The following is a 23,944-nucleotide window of genomic DNA, read 5'->3' as shown; positions in this document are numbered from 1 at the left end:
CAAGGCGGCAGGGCTTCCTCCCCTTCAGGCTGCGAAGGCGGCAGGGCTTCCTCCCCTTCAGGCTGCGAAGGCGGCAGGGGCTCCTCCCCTTCTGGCAGCCAAGGCGGCTCCTCCCCTTCTGGCAGCCAAGGCGGCTCCTCCCCTTCTGGCAGCCAAGGCGGCTCCTCCCCTTCTGGCAGCCAAGGCGGCTCCTCCCCTTCTGGCAGCCAAGGCGGCAGGGGCGCCTCCCCTTCTGGCTGCAACAGGGAAACCAGCAGGCATGTTCCCTCTGCTGGCAGTGGTGGAAGCGGAACCAGCAGGCATGCTCCCTCTGCTGGTGGAGGTGGTGGTGGGAGCGACATGTCGTCCTCCCACGGAGACGGAGGTGGCACCAGCAGGTATTCTCCCTCTGCTGGTGGTGGGAGCGACACGTCGTTCTCCCATGGCGGTGGAGGTGGAACCAGCAGGTATGCTCCCTCTGCTGGTGGAGGTGGGAGCGGCTCACAGTCCTCCCACGGAGACGGAGGTAGCACCAGCAGGTATGCTCCCTCTGCTGGTGGAGGTGGGAGCGGCTCACAGTCCTCCCACGGAGACGGAGGTAGCACCAGCAGGTATTCTCCCTCTGCAGGCGGAGGTGGGAGCGACTCACAGTCCTCCCAGGGCGGTGGAGGTGGAACCAGCAGGAATGCTCCCTCTGCTGGCGGAGGTGGGAGCGGCTCACAGTCCTCCCACGGAGACGGAGGTAGCACCAGCAGGTATTCTCCCTCTGCTGGCGGAGGTGGGAGCGACTCACAGTCCTCCCATGGAGATGGAGGCGGCACCAGCAGGTATTCCCCCTCTGCTGGCAGGTACCTGGGCTGTGGACCTTCGACCTTCCCCTTCTTGGGCCGTGGACGCACCGACTCCCCCCTCTCGGGCCGTGGACGCACCGACTCCCCCCTCTCGGGCCGTGGACGCACCGACTCCCCCCTCTCGGGCCGTGGACGCACCGACTCCCCCCTCTCGGGCCGTGGACGCACCGACTCCCCCCTCTCGGGCCGTGGACGCACCAACTCCCCCCTCTCGGGCCGTGGACGCACCAACTCCCCCCTCTCGGGCCGTGGACGCACCGACTCCCCCCTCTCGGGCCGTGGACGCACCGACTCCCCCCTCTTGGGCTGTGGACGTTCGGGCTCCTCCCACTCAGGCGCAGGACGTTCGGGCTCCTCCCTTTTAGGCGCAGGACGTTCGGGCTCCTCCCTTTTAGGCGCAGGACGTTTGGGCTCCTCCCTTTCCAGGTCCGTGTTCCCTCTCTGCCTCCTTCTCCTCACCTTCTGCTCTCTCCCCTCTCGCTCCTGGTAGACCCAGTCGATCTGGGTCATCCACTCCTCTCCCTGGTATTGGGTGGGGCAGATGGCCACAGTGTGCCCAAACTCCCCACAACCAGGGCACCACTCATTCACCACAACAACCCCTGGTGGCCGCTGTTGCAGCTGCTGCTGTCTCCTCATCCTCCTTCTTCCTCCCATCTTCCTTCCTCCCCTTCACTCTCCTTTTCTCCACACACAAAAACGAAAAAAAACGAAAAAACCTGCAGTACCCTCTTCTGCCTGCGTCCTGGAGGCGCTGCGATCCCACGCAGGACACCACGTGTGACAGGAATGGACGAGGGTCTGACGTCACGGCAGAAGAAGGGACCACAACAACAAAAAGGTATTGTGCAGTGGCGCGGGCGCCGTTTTATTTAATGAATCCAAAAAAATAAATAAAATATTCAAACAGAAAACACTCGCTCACAGAGCAAAATAAATAGTTAAACAAAAACAAATCACGAACACAAAATCCAAAATAAATAAACCATACAGGTCAGGCTGGGCAGTCGCTGTCACTGTTCCTGTATGCTATGATTTAGTTTCGTTTTTAAATAACTCCGTCTACTCTCACACACTCTCTCCTTCTGACACCTACCCTGAACTGGAGAGCTGCAGGCTTTTTTATATTCAGGTGACCATCTCCCGATTAGCAACTAAATTAATCACTTAATTCGGGAGATGGCCACCTTCTGCACGAGTTTTTTTCATTACACCTGGCAGAGGACGAGCACCGATCTCGCCTCTGCCAGGACATGTTTTAAAAATAAACAAAACACGGCGCTACGCCGTCATAAATATAATACAATAAAACTAAATAAATAATACAAAACACTCTGCACAGGGGCGGAGGGGGAGACCCCGATCTAAAAATAAATAAACAATGTACAGGGCTGCTCGCCCTGTTACAATGCTGTAGACTTTTTTATATTGCAAAATGAAGAATAGGTCACCACACGCTCTCTCACACACACACACACACACACACAAACTCAGACAGAGCGATTTCCAATTTAGAACAATGTTAGCCTCTTTATATGCATTATTTTCAAAGTATATGACTGCATACTATTTAGAATTTTGTGTGCATCCAAATACAATTTAAATTGGCTACTAACCAATATTTGTGCCAAAATTAACACAGTTAACACAGTTGTGATGATAACGTCTCATCCATAATAACCAATGCGCTTAAACTTTACGATAACTTCTTGGAAGCCGTATAGTTGCTCGCAACTCTAGTGTTGTCATTAATATGATTTGCCAATTTTAGAAAAGATAGTTTGCTGTTGATTTCCACATCTCCTTTTCTTCCTTTGTGAAGAGCAACAACCTGAAATTCCAATTTCTTTACTGCTTCAGTAACGAACCTTGTGAATTATGCTGCTCTTCCACTGCCCAGTGCTTCAGAAACTTTGATCTTGCGACACACCAACATATGAGCCTCATGGAGTCATGCTGGAGTTTCAGTGACAGTTCAGCCAACTCACTTAAGTGTGATGATATGATGATATTAACCACTTAACTTGCATATGTTTACGTAAAGAAATACACCCCAGGGAATTATGCACAGAAAAATCAAAATTATACAAAATTATACGGTATCTGTACAAGTATGTACAAAGTATTGTGCAGTTGTATTGAGTTCTCTCATACTGGATATCAAAATACTAGCATAAGTAAAAAATAAATAAATAAAAAAGTAGAAAACAATGGCATTTTTTTTTAACATAAAGTCTTACTAAATTCCAAGATTGAAATAGTTTGTCTTCCGAAAGAGAACGCCTCCGATGGGACAGGACAAATTATACAGCGAGTTGCTGCGCTCAGCATCAGCTTTATTTACTTTATAGCGCCCTTTTATATAGTGCTCTTAAAAGCAATTGTCTCAGAGCGTTTCACAGAACAAAGATAAATTCAACAAAAACAGAAACAAGGAAAAAGAATCATAAAAATGCCTTTCTAAAAAAAGTTAGTTTTTAAGCTAGATTTAAAAACTTTTTGGAGTTTTGGGGCATAGCAACAGAAGGCCATGTCGCCGAAAGAGGACAGGCGAGCAGAAGGGACACACAACAGTCTAAGATCGGTGAAACAGAGGTTGAGAGTGCGTGTGTAAAAGGTTAAAGGATCTGACAAAAAGTGGAGCCAGCCCATGGAGAGCCTTGTAGGTCAGGAGAAGGATTTTAAAATCCACTTGAAACCTAACAGGCAGCCAATGCAAGATCTGAACTCAAGCATGGTACCATCAACTGACAGGTTTACAGCATTGGTTTTACGTAGCTGATGGGAAGTACCTAACAGCATAACCTCAGTCTTATTACAATTTAGGTGTAAAAAATTTTGCGACATCCAACTTTTTATATCAGAGATACAGGCAGTAAGAATAGAGGCAGCAGCATCAATATCATGTTTAGAATGAATATAGAACCTAAAACCTGTATAATTCCAAGATACGCGGAAAGAGTTCTCTTACTATGAGTTTTGGGTTTTAATTAATGCTTGTAAGAATGCTAATGGAGATGTAGTTTTATGGTATGTCATAAATACCATCTTATTTGAAATCCACCAAACAGAGTCCGATGGAGGTACGTTCATCCTCTTTATTAAATTAACCAATCCTAAGAGGTTGCCAACAGCTTCTCCGATTGGTTATCCTAAATGCATTACACTTATTTTCTACATATTCTCTTCCATCTAGACATGCTCCCTTCCAGTTCTATCTTGGAGGTTCTCTCTTATCCATCCAAGATTTGATAACTTCAAGGAACTTGCTGTTCCTTCACTGCCAACATTCTATGAAGAAGAAATCTATGTCACAGCATGAGTAAAGTACCCGTTGCTACGGAAACCATCGGATACGATCTTCTAAGCCACTTGCCTGTCTACATGTATACTTGAAAGACTGCCTGCCTGCCTGCCTGCTGTTCGACACCATTAAAGATGTCCATCTCCAAAAGAAATGTGAGCAAGATCAAGTACTTTGTTCTAGAAACTGCCGTTTCTCCACTCAAGTAATTGAGTGCACCTTCCGAGACCCATAAGAATTGGGTACTTGTGGTCTTGTATCTCCACATGACTGTGCATCAACCAATGTATCCTGTACCTGCTTGCAAGATTGTGGTTCTGTTTGAACTTTCCACTGCTGATGTCACCACAAGACATCGAGCTACAACCCTGCTGCTTGCAGCACTGGGAACCTTGTCACGTAACTATTAAATATAAACTCTACTTTTCATATTACTTCAGTTGGCGCATAGATTAAGCATATGATTCCTTATCTAAATGTTTGTTGAAATGTATATTAATCTAAGTTATTACATATTCTGAATTCAAAGGTTATATGAAACCATTTCTGACTTATGTAAATGTATGGTATGAATTCAGGTTTGATACACAATACTGACTGTTAAATATCCTTTCTTCTCACATTAAGCTAGTTTGACCTCTAGTATTTAGGAATTCTCTATTTTATGTTGTTAGCCTGTGCTATAAATACATTGATGTAGTTATATTTTTAAACCAGTGTCTGCGTTTGTTTATGATCTGTTACTACTCACTGTACTAATTAATAATCCAGTCTAATATTGTATCGATGTTAAATTTTCACCAGGATTGATGGATCTAAACTCAATGGGTATTACACTATAGAGTCAATTGTGTATATTCCTATTGCGATTATTTTTATTTGGGTGTAATAATTGGAATACAAGTTAAAACAAACTTAGTAGTTTGGATTAATTCCCCAGATAACTAAATTAAGTAAATATCCACTGCATAAGTTATTTCTCATCAATCCTAAGTTTTTTTTACAAATGCCGCTGCTGTCAGTCACTCTATCTGTATTTGCTATTTTCTTTGCTGTCTCTGCTTTGGTCTGCTGCAGCTGCAATGAAGTGAGCATGCAAGGCAGGATAAAGAAGCCAAACAGCTCTGACAGTGCGATCAGTGGATGCAACCCACCGGATGCTAAGAACGCTGCCAATTGTAAAGAAGATGATTGCCAAGTTGTTTGCCCAGAAATGCAATGCATGTTGGTTTTTGGTGAAGCATGGTAAAGAGCATACAGCTTGTCCATTTAAGCTTTGAAAATGATTTATTCCAAACATCTATTTTATTAGTGTCGCCACAGCAAGCTCCACTCTATGATTACAACAGTGCCACACCTCAGGAAAAAAAGTGAAGGAGACATTTTAGAAGCTCTTGTGTAATTGCATTGGAAGTAGTGTCTTCTGATTATACAAAATCAAAAAATACTGTAGCTGGTTTCTCATTAAATGTACATCTAACACATAAAATTAACACTGACAACTAACTGTTGTACATTCATCGACAAGCACACTAAATTTAAGGTCTTTCTCTATTATATGGTTTACTAATATTTTCTTCATTTTAGTTCCAATAAAAATCACAGATCTCTGCACATGACTTCCTTGACTTGAGCACTCTTCCCAAGTCAATTCTATTTCCTGTCTGAAGATTATATATAGCAGAGAAAACACTGCACTTTCCCATTCATCAACCACAAACAACGGCTTATTTTTTTTTTGGTTCCCGGACATAAAAGTAATTAAAAAGAAAAAGCTGAAAAACAACCTAACGTTTCAACAGTCAAACTGTCTTCATCAGAGGTAACAAACAGATGTACAAATCTCCCGTCATATACACTCATGATTAACAGGATTTTCAGTCTCCAAATAATGTATCCAGAAGCACTCCCTTTGTAATAGCAGCTTATCTACATTCCCTCCCCTCCTAAGTCTATTAATTCCTTCTATCCTGCAGAATTTCAAGGAGACAATATTGTGCTTATACTCAAAAATGTTTAGCAACCACGGAGGTCATGTCTATCCATCCAATATCACTCAAGTCCGATACTCGTGTTTTTTAAAGTTCTGCTAGTTTTTCCTACATATCCACATGGACAATATATATATATATATATATATATATATATATATATATATATATATATATATATATATATATATATAATCACACTTTGGGTACTGCAATTGATTACACCTCTAACTTTAATTTGTATACCTGTATGAGGGTGCGGGAAGGTGTCAGTTTTGTAAATATTGTTACATTGTGCACACTTATGACAACAATAGTTCCCAGGTAGGACACCAAAGTGGCAGGTAGGTTAAGGCTTATAGTGATCTGTGCTTGCTAAAAGATCTTTTTGATTTGTATTTCTTTTAAAACAAAACAATGGCAGCGTTTTAAACTATCGGTAACAAACTATCTGAAGCAATAATGTTCCAATGTTTCAAAATTATATCCTTAATTGTCATAGATGCAGGACTATATGTAGTAACACATGCAATCCTAGATTGTTTCGTTACATCCTTAGATTTTGTTTTTAGTAGTGTACATCTGTCAGTCTTCAAAGCTCCATCATGTGCCTCTTTTAATCAATTCCGTGGATAACACCTTTCAAGAAATCTTTGCATCATGTTTTTACCTTGAGATAGAAACTCACTTTCCATGGAACAAATTCACCTTAATTGAAGAAACTGACTTTTTGGTACAGGATGGAAGCTGTTGGGCAATGGCAGACAGTTCTAGAGAATCCTGAGTATTGTAACCACTGCTACACAGTCGTTCCCCCTGTATTACTTGATTGAATGTCCAGCTTTGTGTTTTTAAGTAAAGTACCTTTTTAATATAGCTGTTTTCCTGGTGCTTCACTCTGTTCCTTAGCTATCATAATTCATTCTATCTCTTCCTGGGTTTATTTTGTCCGACATTCTCGGAGTATCAAAGGTGGTGGCAGCTACACACTACTCTGTTTCAATCCAGTTAGAACACTTTCTTTCTAGGATACGTTTTGGTACAATAAATAAATAAATAAATAAATAAAAATAAAATAACCATCATGAGTGGACAAGTTCCACAGGGCCCAAAAAGATGGGCACAAGTGGCTGCAGACACCAGGAGGCACAGGGTCGGCCATCGTGGCAGCCTCCAAAATGTATGGAAAGGCGGTATTCTTCCTGAAGTTGGAAGGCGCCGCAAACACCACGTTTGAGAGGGGACTTACAGTGGCAGGCAGAGCCAGCGTCAGGGGGGTGCAAGCGATGCAACTGCATCCAGGCCCAGCTTTTGGGGGGGACCACCAGCCCTAAGTCCATTTCTTTTTTTCTTTTTCTGAGCCCACTTTAAAGGCTAAACATAAGACATATACAGGGGCCATCTAAACTACTGGGATTAGAAAAATAAATCATAACAAGGTAGTATTGGCGGACTGTCAATCAAAACACAAATTCACAAATCAGAGCCAAAAGATTGTCTATCTGTAGGCGGGACACAGAGCGAGCACTCTGGCAATAGGTCAGTGTTAAGGCCATGTGATTGCTCTGCTGGCATGTTATACTAACCAATGGATGGTAAAAATTCAATATTTTAAAAAATTAAAATATGTTGAATCCGCTACAAGGAACAAGTCGGGTTGTGCAGAGCATAAAGAGCAAAGAAGCTTTGTCAGAAAGATGCAGAAAATGCTAAAAAAAAAAAAAAAAAAAAAAAAAAAAGGATATTGTAAGTAGTATAGGGCTATATGAGATATCACCATGTTAATTTTAAACCAATGAGAATTCAGCATTTGGGTTGTGCCCCCGTCCCATTTTTTAATCAATCAGGATCAGGTATTGTGCACCAGAAGTCTCCCCTCCCTCCCTTTCCAGGCCCATCGCAAAGTATTGTAGTAAAAGCAATTCTGATCTTAAGAAAATGAATTGTTACAGTAAAAAAGTAAATAAAACAATGGCATAAAGTTTTTGTTATGTGGTGTTGAAGGACAAAGCAGTAAACTCAGAAGTAGAAAGTAAAAGGGTGAACTCGGACAAACTTTATTTTCAATCCGCATCTTACATCCCAGGCAACTGGAGTAAAGATCCAGTGCCATCTAGTGGTCTATTTTAGTAAAGCAGACACAACATGTTATATTCTTTATTTTATAAGAATAAAACGAAATGTTACCACAAAATGGTAAAAAAAATAAAATAAATTGGTACAAAGTTTTTGTTATATTTTTATTTTATAAAAATAAAATAAGCTTGGGGAACTACTTTTTTTCCATTTGTTTACTTAAAATTTTAAAAAAAAGTTTTAAAAGGGCAGAAATGTGAAGCATTAACAAAATACAAAACAGTTTAAAGTGCAGAGGTTCAATTTACAAAGCTATATTGCCTGAAACAGAAGGAAGCTACACAGGGTGGCTTTAACCAGAGATGTAAGTATAGTAAAACAACTAACACAGTGTTTAAAAAAATAAGTACATCTCTGGTAAATAATTGTCAGTACATATATGCCTAACATATCTGTTACGTCTTCAAAAACACTCGCTCAGTGCTGATAATGTAAGAGTTACGTCCTAATTAAAAACACTGGATTGCCATTTTTTCACTCGGGATCGATCATCTAGAACAGGGCTGGGCAATTCCTGTCCTGGAGGGCCGGTGTCCCTCCTGGCTTTTGTTACAAATTAGCCCTAAATTACTTAATTGGACCAATTATTACCAATTATTGGTCTAATTAAACAATTTACGGTAAAGTTGGGACAAAAGCCAGGAGGGACACCGGCCCTACAGGACCGGAATTGCCCACCCCTGTTCTAGAAGCTTTTACAGATAGTATGTGGTCATGGGAAGCCTATTGTGGTTGTTAGGGGTTTTTTTTCTGCCGAGAAAACCTTAAAAGTTGCATAAAATGAAAACCGTTGCATGTAAACTCACGAAACTTGGTAGGGTGGTAGAGGCCTTTGTGAAGTTGTGTCAGAATGAAAACGAAGGTCATCGTTCACATGGTTTAGCAGCCATAATGGATTTTTTCAAGAATTTTGAAGAAAAAAAAAAAAAATCTTCTCTGAAACCGCTTATGGTAGAGATGTGAAACTTGGGGCACAACTACCCTTATGCCCTAGATTTAGATTTGTTCAACAGAAGTCGATTGGTCACATGGGTCGGCGGCCATATTAGATTTGTCGATTAGCTTAGAAGTGACAATACAGAAAGACCCTCCTACTACTGAGGTTGTCATGTCGACTCACGTGTGTGGGGAGGCACATGATACTCTATGGGCTTCATTTATTTTTTCTCAAGTTGCTGACAAGTTGCTTTTTTACAGAACAGTACTGTATCCATTTTAAGCAAAGTTCCTGTTCCTTTAGCCGGAGCATATACAATGGGAAAAATCAGTTTCACCACAAGGGTGTTTCCTTAGGCAAAAGTGTTCTCTTAGGAAGTGTTCCTATATGCGGAGAACTGTATCTCAAACTGTGTCGAGTCCGGTTCAGTTGGTGTTGGAAAGAAGCGAGTTCAGCTAATTTTCAATTGATCCGCTTATGTAAAATATCATTTTTTGACTATTTAGTTTTTAGAATTTTATATTTGATCTAATTTTATTTGTTTACCGTCCCCACCCCTCTAACCCTTTTAGGATATAAAAATTGATTGTAATTGTTGCTTTCATTGTATCGTCGTCCATTTAATATATATATACACGCTACAGTATATCACACGCTGTCCCTCTGGGCTACTGTCAATCACGTGGACGTCACAGCAGTGACCCACCCGCTCTGTAGTCGTGTCTACACCACCTAGTGATTTATGGACACTAGAAATCCAATTAAGTAATTCTGTTAATTCTGAACAAGTTCTAATTCCCAGGTGTACACCCTTCACAGACAGCTCAAAAACCATTACACAGGACGGGGGAAACAGTAATACAAATGTACAAAGTTTATTCTATTTACATCAATGATAAAACACACCATGCAATTACAGGGTCAAACATCACATAAACACAGCATAACTTAACTCCAGCTTCCAGTTGTCAGTCCTTTGTCTGGCTCTGGGTTTCTATACTTCAGATCACGTGCAGTTCAAGCAGACCGCAGCTACCGCCAGGTTATCAAAAGAACAAAAAGAAAACAAAGAATAATAATAATAATATCTTAGGTCTGGTACAACTCTCTCGAGTATTCAGAACATGGCAGCAGTATATACCAAAGAACCAACTTTGGCAACACTATGTAACACAATTTTTGTTCCTGGGTAGCAAGTGTTATTTCCTAATTGCTTATGCCTCAAAAGTATAGAAAATGGCTATTATTCCCCACAAACTTTTCTTTTGTGACCAGGACAGTGATATTTTGAAATTTACCTATTTCCAATGAGAAAACGGGCAAATTTGTGTCTTTTCGTTCACATAAAGTCAGAAAAAAACAACATATGAATCCAAATTAACATGTATTTATACTAAAGTAATACAAAAATGACTACAAAAGATTTAGAAGTGAGTAGTTTTTCGAGATTTACGATTATACTGTAAATCACTTTCACGAATCAGCCCCCAAATGTAGTCTCCCATCATGATCTCGTTATACTGTCCTTGGTAGCGGCGTTCAAAGTCCAGTATATCCTGGTGGAAGCGCTCGCCTTGCTCCTCCGAGTACGCTCCCATGTTCTCCTTGAATTTATCAAGATGAGCATCAAGGATATGGACTTTGAGGGACATCCTACAGCCCATTGTGCCGTAGTTCTTTACCAGAGTCTCAACCAGCTCCACATAGTTTTCGGCCTTGTGATTGCCCAGGAAGCCCCGAACCACTGCGAAAAAACTGTTCCAAGCCGCTTTCTCCTTACTAGTGAGCTTCTTGGGGAATTCATTGCACTCCAGGATCTTCTTTATGTGTGGTCCGATGAAGACACCGGCTTTGACCTTTGCCACAGACAGCTTAGGGAAGAAGTCTTGAAGGTACTTGAAGGCTGCCGACTCCTTATCTAGAGCTCTGACAAATTGTTTCATAAGGCCCAATTTGATGTGCAGTGGTGGCATCAGCACCTTCCGGGGGTCCCAGCCGTACTCATCATACTTCAAGGCGTCCAGCAAGGTCTTGATGCTGTTGTAATCCTCTTTGAGGTGCACCGAGTGAGCCAGGGGAAGAGACGGGTACTTGTTACCATTATGGAGCAGCACGGCTTTGAGGCTCCTGGATGAGCTGTCAATGAAGAACAGTATAACGAGAACATGATGGGAGACTACATTTGGGGGCTGATTTGTGAAAGTGATTTACAGTATAATCGTAATTCTCGAAAAACTACTCACTTCTAAATCTTTTGTAGTCATTTTTGTATTACTTTAGTATAAATACATGTTAATTTGGATTCATATGTTGTTTTTATCTGACTTTATATGAACGAAAAGACACAAATTTGCCCGTTTTCTCACTGGAAATAGGTAAATTTCAAAATATCACTGTCCTGGTTACAAAAGCAAAGTTTGTGGGGAATAATAGCCATTTTCTATACTTTTGAGGCATAAGCAATTAGGAAATAACACTTGCTACCCAGGAACCAAAAAAAAAATAATTTGTTACACGGTGCAATCAATCCAAACAATTTATTAAAACTACAGTTAAAATAATGAAAAGAAAGTGGTATGGTTAAAAGAAATTGTTCAGGGCCTACATAAAATACACAGCTTCTACAGTCATTCACTCAGCATACAATACAAAACACGTTATATATATATATATATATATATATATATATCTCTAAAAATGGAAAACAACCAGATAAATAAAACGATAGAGATACAAAAGAAAGACAAAATAAAATAGAACTTAGCTTTCGAGGGGGAAAGTGCCACACTACTTTCCCTCACGTTCATCAGCCCCCAGTGCAGCACACCACAGGACTGTGTAACTCTCGAGCTGCTACACACTGTCACCATCCAGCTGCAGGAAAAACAAGATACTTTGCTGTCTCGTTTAGTTCCGTCTTGCTTCAACTCGTCTCACTCCCTCAGCTCCTCTGCTCCACGAGTTACTTCCCCGGCTTTATTTATACTCCCTTACTGTATCTCAGTTCAATCTCTCTCATATTCCGTTTGTTTTCAATCCCATTCCATTCAGCCACCCCTTTCTTTTTTACGTCTGGTTTACATCTTCCTTTTCCTTTTCCTTTTCCTTCCTCCTGTTTTCTTTTTCTTTTTCACTCCAGTTCCTACATTTAAAAAGGGCTGGTGTTAGATCTCCATCCCGACCTGTGAGGGCACTAGGTAAAGGGAACAGAGTACCCTGGACTAAAAGTCATGACAATTTATTCCCGTGGGTAGGTGGAAGTTGGCTGGCTAGAAAAGGAATGGTGCTACGGTACCTGAACTCAACGACCCCGACGGGAAATGGCGTGGCATCCGCGGATTGTTGAAGCGGATGCGCTCGTTAACCAAGGGGTCATGAGGGAGGGTATAAAATAGGGGCCCAGCAAAGTAATCTGTTCCTTTGTAAATGGTTAGATCAAACCTAGAAGGAGAACCCTGTGATACCAAAAACGTGAGCGTTGTGTTTTGTTTGTCTGTTGAAGTAAAAACTGCTACTAACACGATCCGGAGCTGTCGCTATTCCACCAGCATCAAACCCGTACACCAACACTTTGCCTTTGTTCACCGAGAACTGTCTTTGCACCACGAGCACTAATATCACTCACTGTTAACTGTGTTTGTGTTTTGTGTTTCGTCTGGGTATAATAGAACTGGACTTTTTGATTACAGGTCAAACCCGGGGATTACAATTACCGAGTGATACACGCCGCTGTATCACTCCATCATTATTATTTACAGGTGTTTGCCATAAGGCTCTGGACATTGTTAATAAATCAATAAACACCCTTGCACCTGGAAATCATTGTCTGTCTGTTTTGTATCCACTCTGCACTGCACACACCTGTAATCACTCACCAATTTGACACAGTAATATACACCATGGGCTGCATAATTCGAAGTGGAAAAGTCAAAGTGGCCTGGTATCAATCGGAGCATGTAATACCCCCAAATAAAACAATTTACATAACGACATAGGCAAACCGAGCAGCTTAAAGTCTCTAAAATCTTACATTTAGGGACTAAGGAAGATGTAGGTATAATACATTTTGCATACAATAATAGCTGTATTCTGGTGGTCACATGACTAAAAATCCACAAAAACTTGTCCCCAATGATAACTTCAAACAGTGACAAAATAAAAATATATAGTTTGCCTGGGGTATCTTCAATGGAACATATGATAAAACAGCTGACTACCAAAATCACAAAATTCTTGTAACACAGAGCATCAAAAGGGCCTCAGCAGATATGATAAACCCACCAAATAAATAAATAAACAAATAATGGAAGACCATTTATGCATTAAGTGAACATTTTGAAACTTTTTTTTATTTTTTATTTTACGCATCTGGAGTTACTAGGTTAATAATTTCCTTGCGTGTGTTGACCCAGCCATGTGGAAAGGCATCAGTCTGGATCTGTCTTGGCAATTCTGAAGCGGAAGGGTTTAAGCTTCTGCTGAAGGAAAGGAACACGAACATTTTCACAAGTACAAGCTAAAGGATAATGAACTGAACAAAATAATCGTTATGCATGTATTTAAACACTTTGAAATCATTAGTTTATGCTGAAATGCGCCACATCATCAATGCCCATGCAGCGTTTCTTTAGTTTAAAGCTTTAAAATGGCAAAAAATAAGTAAAACAGGCCCTGACTATTGGCGGTCATATTTTAGACAATGTCCAACTTTGTTACAATGTATTTACATAAAATGAAAAACAGTTGTAAAATAAAATGCTACAGGGGCTCCAGAGTAGCGCATCCAGTAAAGGCGCTCCGTGTTGAGCGCAGGATGCGCCCTATAGCCTGGAGGTCGCCAGTTTGAGTCCAGGCTGTTCCATTGTCGACCGTGGACGAGAGCTCCCACATCGCCCACTACCAGGGTGTCCTCGGCTCACCGCGCACCAGCGACCCCTGTAGACTGGCCAGGCACCTGCGGGCTTGCCTGTAAGCTGCCCAGAGATGTGTTGTCCTCCGACGCTGTAGCTCTGAGGTGGCTGCATGGCGGGCCTGCAGAGTGAAGAAAAGCAGTTGGCTGACGGCACACGTTTTGGAGGACAGCGTGTGTTCATCTTCGCCGCTCCTGAGTCAGTGCGGGGATGGTAGTGGTGAGCTGAGCCTAAAATAACAGATTGGCTATTTCAAATTGGGAGAAAAACAGGGTAAAAATCAATTGGCGACTACTAAATTAAAATAAATAAATAAAAATGCTACAAACCTTAGCTGCGTATATTCTTGTCTGACCCTGGCAAACTGAGAGCCAACTGCTCCGATGTCGTTTAGCCGCTGGGCCCGTGTTTCAATCTTTCGATGTGAGGGATTATGGGTTTGAGGGTGGTTTGATTTGATCAGATTCATCTTGTGCTACACACCGCCATCTCCTCCAGTCTTGTGGGGCATAAAAGATTGATTGGGATTCTGCTGTTCAATTAAATGGTGTATTGTTTGCTGTTTTTATCAGATCCAAAATGTACAATTGCCAAAATAGATAGAGTTTTTGATTTTGCCATTGTTAATTACTGATAAACATTAGCAGGGCTTCCAAATCATTTTTAGGTTTCTATGTAATTCAATAAATCCATGGTAACCTTTTTTTAATGCACTGAAGTAAATTATAGAACACAAGAGATCTTCATGATCTGGGAGACTTGCTATAGCCTGAAAGAGCCTTTGTCTGTGTTACCCAACAGTGAAGTCACTTGGGATGTGTCTACATGATGTCACCAGGGTTTGGTATTTCCATTCACTAAATTCTAAAGTATCCTGTATGCTCCTAGTAGCCCCTTATTGGCCCTGGAGACTCTGGTTTTCAAGCCTGATGCAGCTCCTGTGGCCAGCCGTGGACACTGCCCAAGCGCCACAACCTGCTCAGTCAGGCATGGGGGACCTTATGGCATCCGGACCCATCGAGCCTGCATCTCTGGGTCTGGCCCCTGAACAGTTGCATTTGAGCCATCTGGGACAAGTAGGGCGTCTTTTAGACGTGGTGTCTGCCTTGTGGGTTCTACCCCATGACTTGTCCCATGGCATTTATCCTGCAATTTTTGCAGGACCTGTTTGATGAGGGGAAATCCCCCTCTATTTTTAACCCTTTCAGGGCCAAGCATTTTTCAGTGGGATGCTCCCCTAGGACCAGGCGTTTTTTGGCTGTATTTAACTCTCTTCCTATAAAATTTCACAAAAAATATTTTTTTTACAGTACATCTTGGAAATGGTGTCCTTTCTTTCAGACCACTCTGGGGAACATTATAAAGTACTTCAGAAACTATGCAAACTTTTCACTTTTTTAATTTATTTTAAATGTTAAGTATTTTTTATAATGTGTTCTGCTTAGAGATACATGTATAAAAACATGTTTTTCTATGACCTGAGGGATTACAATACTTCTTGAAAGTTTTGTTGAAACATATTGATATTTGGGCAAATTACAAGACATTGTTTCACCTGAGTGATTGCAATGACATAATACATGTTAATTCTCAGGGTCTTTATAAGCAATAATGGACACTACTCTCGATTATTTTCTCAAAATAAATATTTATAAATAACATAATACTTATTCATTCCATTATCCTTAGTAATAAGGAAAAAAAACATCCCTGATAACTTCAGTTCATGAAATAGTATCTACTTATATCCACTCGTTTCTTGATATTTATAAATATCAAGAAACGAGTGGATAAAGATGAGCAAAAAAGACTGTATAAAATAAATAATACCAGTACTGAGCTATATTGTAATTTTCCAACATGTGGAATATATTTGACTTTATTAATGATTCAATGGAATCAACCAAAATTACACATTTCTCAAATTATAAATTTATTTCCAAAAAAACATGAAGTGTCACAATTATTGGCACCCTTGTTTTCAGTACTTTGTGCACCCTCCCCTTGCAAGGATAACGGCAGTGGGTCTTTTTCTATAATGTTTAATGAGATTGGAGAACACATTGGGAGGGATCTTAGACCATTCCTCCATACAGAATCTTTCCAGATCCTTGATATCCTTCGGTCTGCGCTTATGGACTGCCCTCCTCAATTGAAACCACAGGTTTTCAATGGGGTTCAAGTCCAGAGACTGAGATGGCCATTGCAAAATGTTGATTTTGTGGTCAATTAACCATTTCTTTGTGGATTTTGTTGTGTGCTTGGGGTCATTGTCTTGCTGGAAGATCCACTTGCAGCCAAGTTTCAGCCTCCTGGCAGAAGTTATGATGCCGTTGACCTTAACAAGGGCCCCAGGACCAGTGGAAGCAAAACAGCCCCATAACATCAAAGATCCACCACCATATTTTACAGTAGGTATGACATTCTTTTCTGCACACGCATCCGCTGCTGTGCGTGGCCAAAGAGCTCTATTTTCGTCTAGGACCGTAAAGGGCTAATAGTGGTAAGTGGTATATTTAGTTTTTTAGTTATTGTTTTTTACCCATTGCTTGATTTATGAAGGTCAACAACCATTTGTCTCTTTTCATTTGTGAGTTCTTTGCCTTTCCCAATGGTGATTGATGACAAATGGATTTCATATGCGTGTTACCTCATTTTTATACCCCAGTGAAACAGGAAGCCATGGAAGGCCACAGTACAGTTCCTTAAGACTGAGATGAACTTAAAGAAGTAGAATGTTAATGCACAATTAATTTTGTTTGATTTTATTTATAAGAATCTTTAGGGGTGCCAATAACTCTGACACCTATCTTTTTGAGAAAACATTTTATTACTTATTGTAATACAATTGCTTTTTCTCTGAACAATTGTATTTGAATTAAAGAATATGGTTTTCCCATATATTTGAGAATAAAATAGAGCTCATTACCTGTGTTGTTTATTTTATGCAGCCTTTTTTGCTCATCTTTATCAAGGGTGCCAATAATTTTGGAGGTGACTGTATATATATATATATATATATATATATATATATATATATATATATATATATATATATATATATATATATATATATATATATCTGGATAGCAGATACAGTCAGGACTGCCTATGAGCTAGCCAACTTGCCCCTTCCAGAGAAGCTCACTGCCCATTCCACCAGGGGCACAGCAACTTCATGGGCTTTATTCCAGGGTGCATCTGTCAAAGACATATGCAGTGCAGCGGTGTGGGCTACTCCCCATACCTTCACTAGGTTCTACAGACTAAATGTCGTGTTTCCTCAAAACCCTGTGTGACAGGACGGCTAAGTGGGTGACATCCCCAGACCAGGGAGCTGACAAAGACAAGCACTGAGCGTGTATTTATTCAAATAAAAAAAATCAAAAGGACTTTTTCACAAAACACAGCTCATCGAGCCAAAATAAAAGTTTAAACAAAAACAAATCAAAAAACAAAAAACATCTCCTAATTAGCAATCATTCAATCCGGAGATGGCTGCATTCTGCACGAGATTAACATGCGTGGTCGACAGCCAATTTGTAATAAAGCATTAGCTGCTGACCACACATTCTCACGTGATGTAGTCGGACAGAGACACGATGCAAACATCGCCCCTGCCAAACTACAATAAACTATACCAATACATTTAAATCATAACAATAAACCATTCTTTTTCAAATCATAATCATACATTCCCTAGCAGGGCTCTGCCCTGCCACATATTTACTGGCTCTGGAACTGTGTTAAGGGCAGCTTTTGAGTCGACCCTTACAACACAGGCATAGAGGTGAGTTCTCCCTCAATTTTTTAGCCCTAGCTACATGTTACTGGAGTTCCATTTGGTACAGCACAAGGCACCCTCTCAGCTTAGCCTTGTAGCATTCCAGTCGTTCTGCAATATTGCCCTTTGCAACAGCTTTGGTACACTTACCCATGCGGTAATGGTTACATTTCATACTTGAAAGGGAACATTAGGTTATTATCATAACCCTGGTTCCCTGAAATAGAAATGTAACTATTAACCTCCTAGGTTGCTGCGTCCATGCTTGCAGCAGTTCCTTTATACCCTCGGGGGCGGACATGACTGTGTCACAGGCTCGGCCGAGCAGCTTTGGTATAGAATATTCAGGTTTTGGGGTCTTTAGGAGATAAACGCCCATGTGGTAATGTTTACATTTCTATTTCAGGTTACCAGGGTTATGATAATCCTGCTCCAGGGCCTAATGCCCCTCCACCCTCTCTGTCACCCTTCTGGACCTCTCTGATCACATTGTCATCTCTTTTTCTCATCGGCCTGACGTTGGCCCAATAACACTGAAACAGCGTTGAAAGCCAACCCTGGTTCAATGACATAAAACACTGTTGGACCAACACCACACTGCCAATCATGTCCCAATGTAATTTAGCTCATCAGCCCAATGTTGGCCCAGCAACAATAAACCATTGTTGAAAGCTAACGATGGTGCAATAATGTATTTTATTAATTTCATTTATATAGCGCTTTTCATACAAAAGTATCACAAAGCACTGTACAATACATATAAAAAAATTAAAGTACACAATACATTTAAAACACATTTAAAAACATAATACATTTAAAATACATTTAACAACTCAATACATTTAAAATACATTTAAAAACATAGCAAAAAAAAAACAACATTAAGACTACTACGATAAGAAAGCCGTTCTATAAAGGTATGTTTTCAGTCTGGACTTAAACACTGTAATGGTCCCAGCTTCCCTAACAGACAAGGGTAGAATATCACACTATTGGATCAACACTGTACCTCCATCCATGGTCTTACGTCCCATTGTACAGTTTATTCTTGTTAGCCCAAAAATACTAAACCATCACACTAACCATGTGGCAGAACTCTATGGCCAACACTAATTAATCATCAATATCCTGTTGTGCAGTGGCCCAATATGAATGAATCTTGTTAACTGCAGTTTAATATTGCAGTGTATGTAGGACCATGGAAAAAACATAATCCCGTGATATTTGGGATTATATTGGGCCAATATCATTGTTTAACATCCAGTTCTTACATGGCCTGAAAGTATCAGTCCATGAACAAAAAAGGTAGATTTACTGTAAATTTGTGGTAAACTGCATCATACTAGCAATTTTGATGACAAACTGGAAAAATAAAAATGCCAATCTAGTGTTGAATAATTATTTATTCATCCCTTTCTGGCATTATTTCATAGAAACACAAATAATGTTCATTTTAGGCACATTTGTAAAACAAACAGCAAATTAAAAGGGTGATTTTCAAAACGTTTTGCTCCAAAACAAAAGTTACTGATTTTCTAAAAGTAACTGTCAGATTCTAAAAGGTGCATTCCTAGCAAAAGACAACACAGGTATGGAAAAGCAAAATTAAAGTACCATTTCTTTCAGCTAAACATTGTTCTGGAAAGTCCTGATAATGTATAAACAAACTTTAATCGTAATGGACATTTCAAAAATATAACTTTGGAAGTGTTAAATTAAAATAAAATAGAATAAAATCAAAACAAAACATTTCTATCTATGTGGTTGCATATTTTTACAATATATTTGCGTTGTTCCCTCTCCTTTCTTCCACCCTCATCTGCAATTAAATTAAAAGGATTATAAATAGGTCTTCTGATTTTCGGTTTTAACCGATAAAACCCGATAAAACACCCCCGATAAAAAAAAAATGAAATCAGTGGATAGCCAATAAAACTGGGAAAACTGTGGAAATGGTTAATCTACTCACGTTGACTTTACTCTTTTCCCATTAAAAAATAATACCTACTACAAAAATAATAATAAATACATTTCCCAGTGCTGCTGGGCAATGTCCCGCCTTCCTGACTTGCATCTATCATTGATTCGTTCTCAATACTTTAAACCCGTCCCAACTACTAAATGACAGCACATTGCTACATTTCTATTGGAGACTCCGCTTGCGAGATTTAAAATGAGATTACAATCAGGATGGAGGCTTGTTAGCAGGATGTATTACAGTTAAGATACAGAGAATTTAAAACAGAATTGTGGCGAAATGTACAAAAATGCCTACACACAAAAACCCCAGAAGAATGTGTCCGTGACCATAGGGATATCGTTGTGGAAGACAGCAAAGGAAAGAAGATACAACTTAAGTGTGCAAGTACTGTCGAGTTACTATACATATTTTGACAGAAAAAAACAAAAAAACGCTCAAACATTTTGGAAAGTAACCAAAAACACTAATTTCATACAGTATATCAAAAACGAAAGCCCCGAAAAAAACGAAAATAGTCAAAAATAAGCACCGGAAAATACAATTAATAAAACCCGAAATAATAATTATAAACACTAATATGAATGTACTGTATAACACAACTTTCACAAATCTAATTGAAACCCTTCACTGGATAAATGTATTGTTTGCCACTATCATACATCCCTAAATGAAAGTTTGGTTTAAAAAATAAAAAAACAAATGAACAATCAATCAAGCTTCAAAGTAAACTAAAATACACATACACATATTCAGTTCTAAACATCCAAAGGCACGTTTCATTCCTTTTCCTGCCCAGTTCTGCTGCCAAGCCAGTCTGTTAGATAATACTTTCTTCAGAATGCGCTATGTTGTTTCTGAAACATCCATGCCTCCACTCATACCCAAATGGAAAACTATAGTGCCATTGAGACCTTTTTGCTCACAAGATAATCTTTCTATTCTGGTTTAAAGAAGCTTTTTAATGTTTGCTATATAAATATTCTGATTTATAGTATGGTTCAATCACACTAATACTGATAACAAGATGCCCAGAGGGCCATATGAACATATGGGCCATGTGAAATGGCGATGCACGTGAACGTTTGGGAGAATTATTCATGTAAATCAGGTTTGTGGTCGAAAAAAACAGCCAAAGAGAGAGGATAGGGTAAATCTCATTTACTTTATTCCATTTATTTGTAAAAAAAAACATGGGAACATCCACACCCAGTTTCACACGGAAACCCGCATTTCACATGTAAATGTAAATGAGCTTGTTTATCCTTAAGTGACATCACTATAAATATTGCAAGGGAGCAGGTCAGTTGTTACTGTGGATTCCAAGATGGCAGAAAGTAATGGCTGATGTGCAGTTTTATGGTTAGCAATGGTGTAGTTCACCTTAATGATAAATGCGGGCAGCTTTTTTTATTATTGTTTTTTGCTGTGTCTGGCCTGTCATGTTGTATATCTCTTGTGGGTTTACAGTTCTGTATAAAACCACGTACCATGAACTGTGTTATGCCCTTGTTGTGTTAAAGCTGTTTGAGAATACCCTTCCTGTAAAAACTACACTAAAGTTAAACACAATGAGCAAGAGAGCTGCTTACTAAATGCCTGAAACTGAATTCCCATGCTTTTGATCCCAGCTATGTCCAAAGACAACACGTGTCCACCCTCCACTCAATATCGCTGGAGTGAGAAGGAAACCCGGGGATTAATAAGTATAGTTAGTGACTTGGATGTGTTGAGCCAGCTCGATCGCCTGAAACAGCACAACAAGCATGTGTACCAACAAGTGGTTGATGCCCTCACAGAAAGAGTAATAGAGAGCACAGTACCACAAGCTAGGGACAAATAAAAAAAAATTGAAACAGTCCTACCTGCAGGAACGAGCAAGGAGGTGCCGTTCGGGGGAAGAGGGACGGTCTGCTTGCTTTCTGAGGAGTAGGATTCCATTGTGCCAATTATTCTGAGCATGCTGGAAGGCAGGGAGTAATGGTAGCATTTCTTGCCTGCAGTTTGAAGTCCGTATCGGATGTGCAAAATTGAGTTCACAGTTAGGAGCGACAGACGATTTCTTAATTTAGTTTTAACTACATTTAATAGACTGAACATGCGCTCCACTTGTGCATTGCTGTGTGGCAGAGTAAGGATGGTCAGTGCCAGATTACAAAGTTCTTTGAATGGTTTGTCACCTGTAGCATCTCTGTAGGATTCTACTTCACACCAGAATTCCTCAGTGTTATCCACATGTTCCCACTGGATGTGATGTATGTTACACCACTGAATCTCAATTTGGTTGATTTCTTCAGGGGATGTCATGAACATTTCTGCCAGCTCTGTTATGGGTTTCTTTGTATGGCAAAGTGCTTCACCTACAGATAATGCAGACATCTGCCGCAACATTTCTATATTGTCGGGCAGACGATTCCGGATCTCCTCCAGCAGTTTCACTGTGAAATCAACACAGCGCCCTCGTATCCCCGCTTTCGCTGCTTCTGGCACAGCATCTTCCCTGATAGCCTTCTCGGCCTCGTATCCAAGTTGGGGACGAGGATCCAGGTGTTGGCGGATATCACCTTTGAGGTAATCAACCTGTGCAGTTGGAAGTGTTACACTGCATCCAAGTGATGTTACAAGCCTGATTAGTCCGTCAATTAACTTTGTTGGATCAACGTTGTTTCCCTGGAATGTTTTGTTGACAGCCTGCACCTGCGATAGCACATTTTTCACAAATATCAAGAATGCACGACTTTGTGGATCACAGTACAGGCGGTAGAGTTGGTCTGCCATGTAACAGCGCTCATTCTCTCGTGCAACGGCAAACAGAGTTTTCAGTTCAAGCCACTGTTGAAGGATTCGCCTTACTGCTGGCTCTACAGATCCACCTGGTGGCACACGCCTGCAGTATCTTCTGTGGCTCTTCTCCGTCATTAATTGCAGCGAATAGTTTCTTGTAGGTTATTTGCCTTCCTGCACTTTGAGAGAACCAGTTGTAAGTTTCCTTCACTATGAAATCCAAAAACTTAGGGAGGCATTGTTCATAAGCTCGCGACACTGCCAGAATCAAACTGTGACACACACAACGCACAAGAACAAGGTGAGGAATTTCAGATTTTAGTTTTGCATATACACCATTGTTTCTCCCTATCATTACCGATGCATTGTCTGTACCAAATTGACAGTTGCTATAACCTATAGAAACAGAAGGAAGTTGTATGGCGTTATCTTTATTCAAGTATTATGTTTTAGATAAGTATATTCTGTTTGAAACAGAAAGTCGCTAGATTATCACCAGATTTTATTTAAAGTAGCTAAATTAGCTCTCTGTCGCATTCACATTAATAACATCGCCGTCATGTCTAAAAAGTCGCCAAATCTAGCGACAAATTCGCTAAATTGGCAACACTGCATTTAAGATGTCTGGCACAGAACTTTAGAATCGAACGTCTTTGTCGGTTTTCAGCCATGGTGATCTGCAATACCTGTGTTGGTCAGTTTCATTTTATACCTCTCAGTTAATTTTAAATAAATGAGTAGTAAGATAAATTTGTTGAAACAGTATTCACCACTAATGACATGACACCCCACTAATGACATTTAAAAAACAATTTCAGCAAGAGCAGTAAAACACATTATTAACCAACCAGGCACAAGGTATTTTGCTTTATTATGGCAGCTTAGATTCACTCGTGTACCAGTTCTCTGCGCATGGAAACCACATTTTCCCAAAAGTAATCTTCAAAAACAGCACTAGTACATTACGCATAGCTAATTTACATATCACCCCCCACCTTTCCCATTCATTTGCATGACGTCGGGTGAAAAGCCCAGTTTACTCGAGTAAAATAAACTGAGTGAATGGAAACCCAAAAAAGCATTTTACACAAGACATTTTTCTCAAGCAAATGTCTCAAGCTAAAAAAAACACTCATGGAAATTCCACCATTGTTAGGGTGTACCACTAATTATGACCAAGTGCTCTATAGCAAACCATGGAAAATAATGTGCTCCTACTAAGGGCCTCATTTACTAAAGGATGAAACACATCATCACGCACGATCATGTTTCATATTAAATGTGCACAAA

At 40.3% G+C, this 23,944-nt stretch overlaps 1 long non-coding RNA gene across 1 annotated transcript; it reads left to right on the top strand.

Moving 5' to 3' along the window:
• The first annotated feature begins 1,546 nt into the window (after positions 1 to 1,546).
• On the top strand, positions 1,547 to 4,847 carry LOC117402371 (uncharacterized). Its single transcript, XR_009328807.1, has 2 exons — positions 1,547 to 1,671; positions 4,027 to 4,847. It is a non-coding gene; the product is annotated as an uncharacterized LOC117402371 (long non-coding RNA).
• Positions 4,848 to 23,944: the final 19,097 nt, after the last annotated feature.

Source organism: Acipenser ruthenus, chromosome 5, assembly GCF_902713425.1.
Source record: "Acipenser ruthenus chromosome 5, fAciRut3.2 maternal haplotype, whole genome shotgun sequence".
In the NCBI taxonomy this organism is placed as follows: Eukaryota; Metazoa; Chordata; class Actinopteri; order Acipenseriformes; family Acipenseridae; genus Acipenser; species Acipenser ruthenus.
Note: the sequence above shows the minus strand (reverse complement) of the source record. Positions and strands in the feature narration are given on the sequence as shown.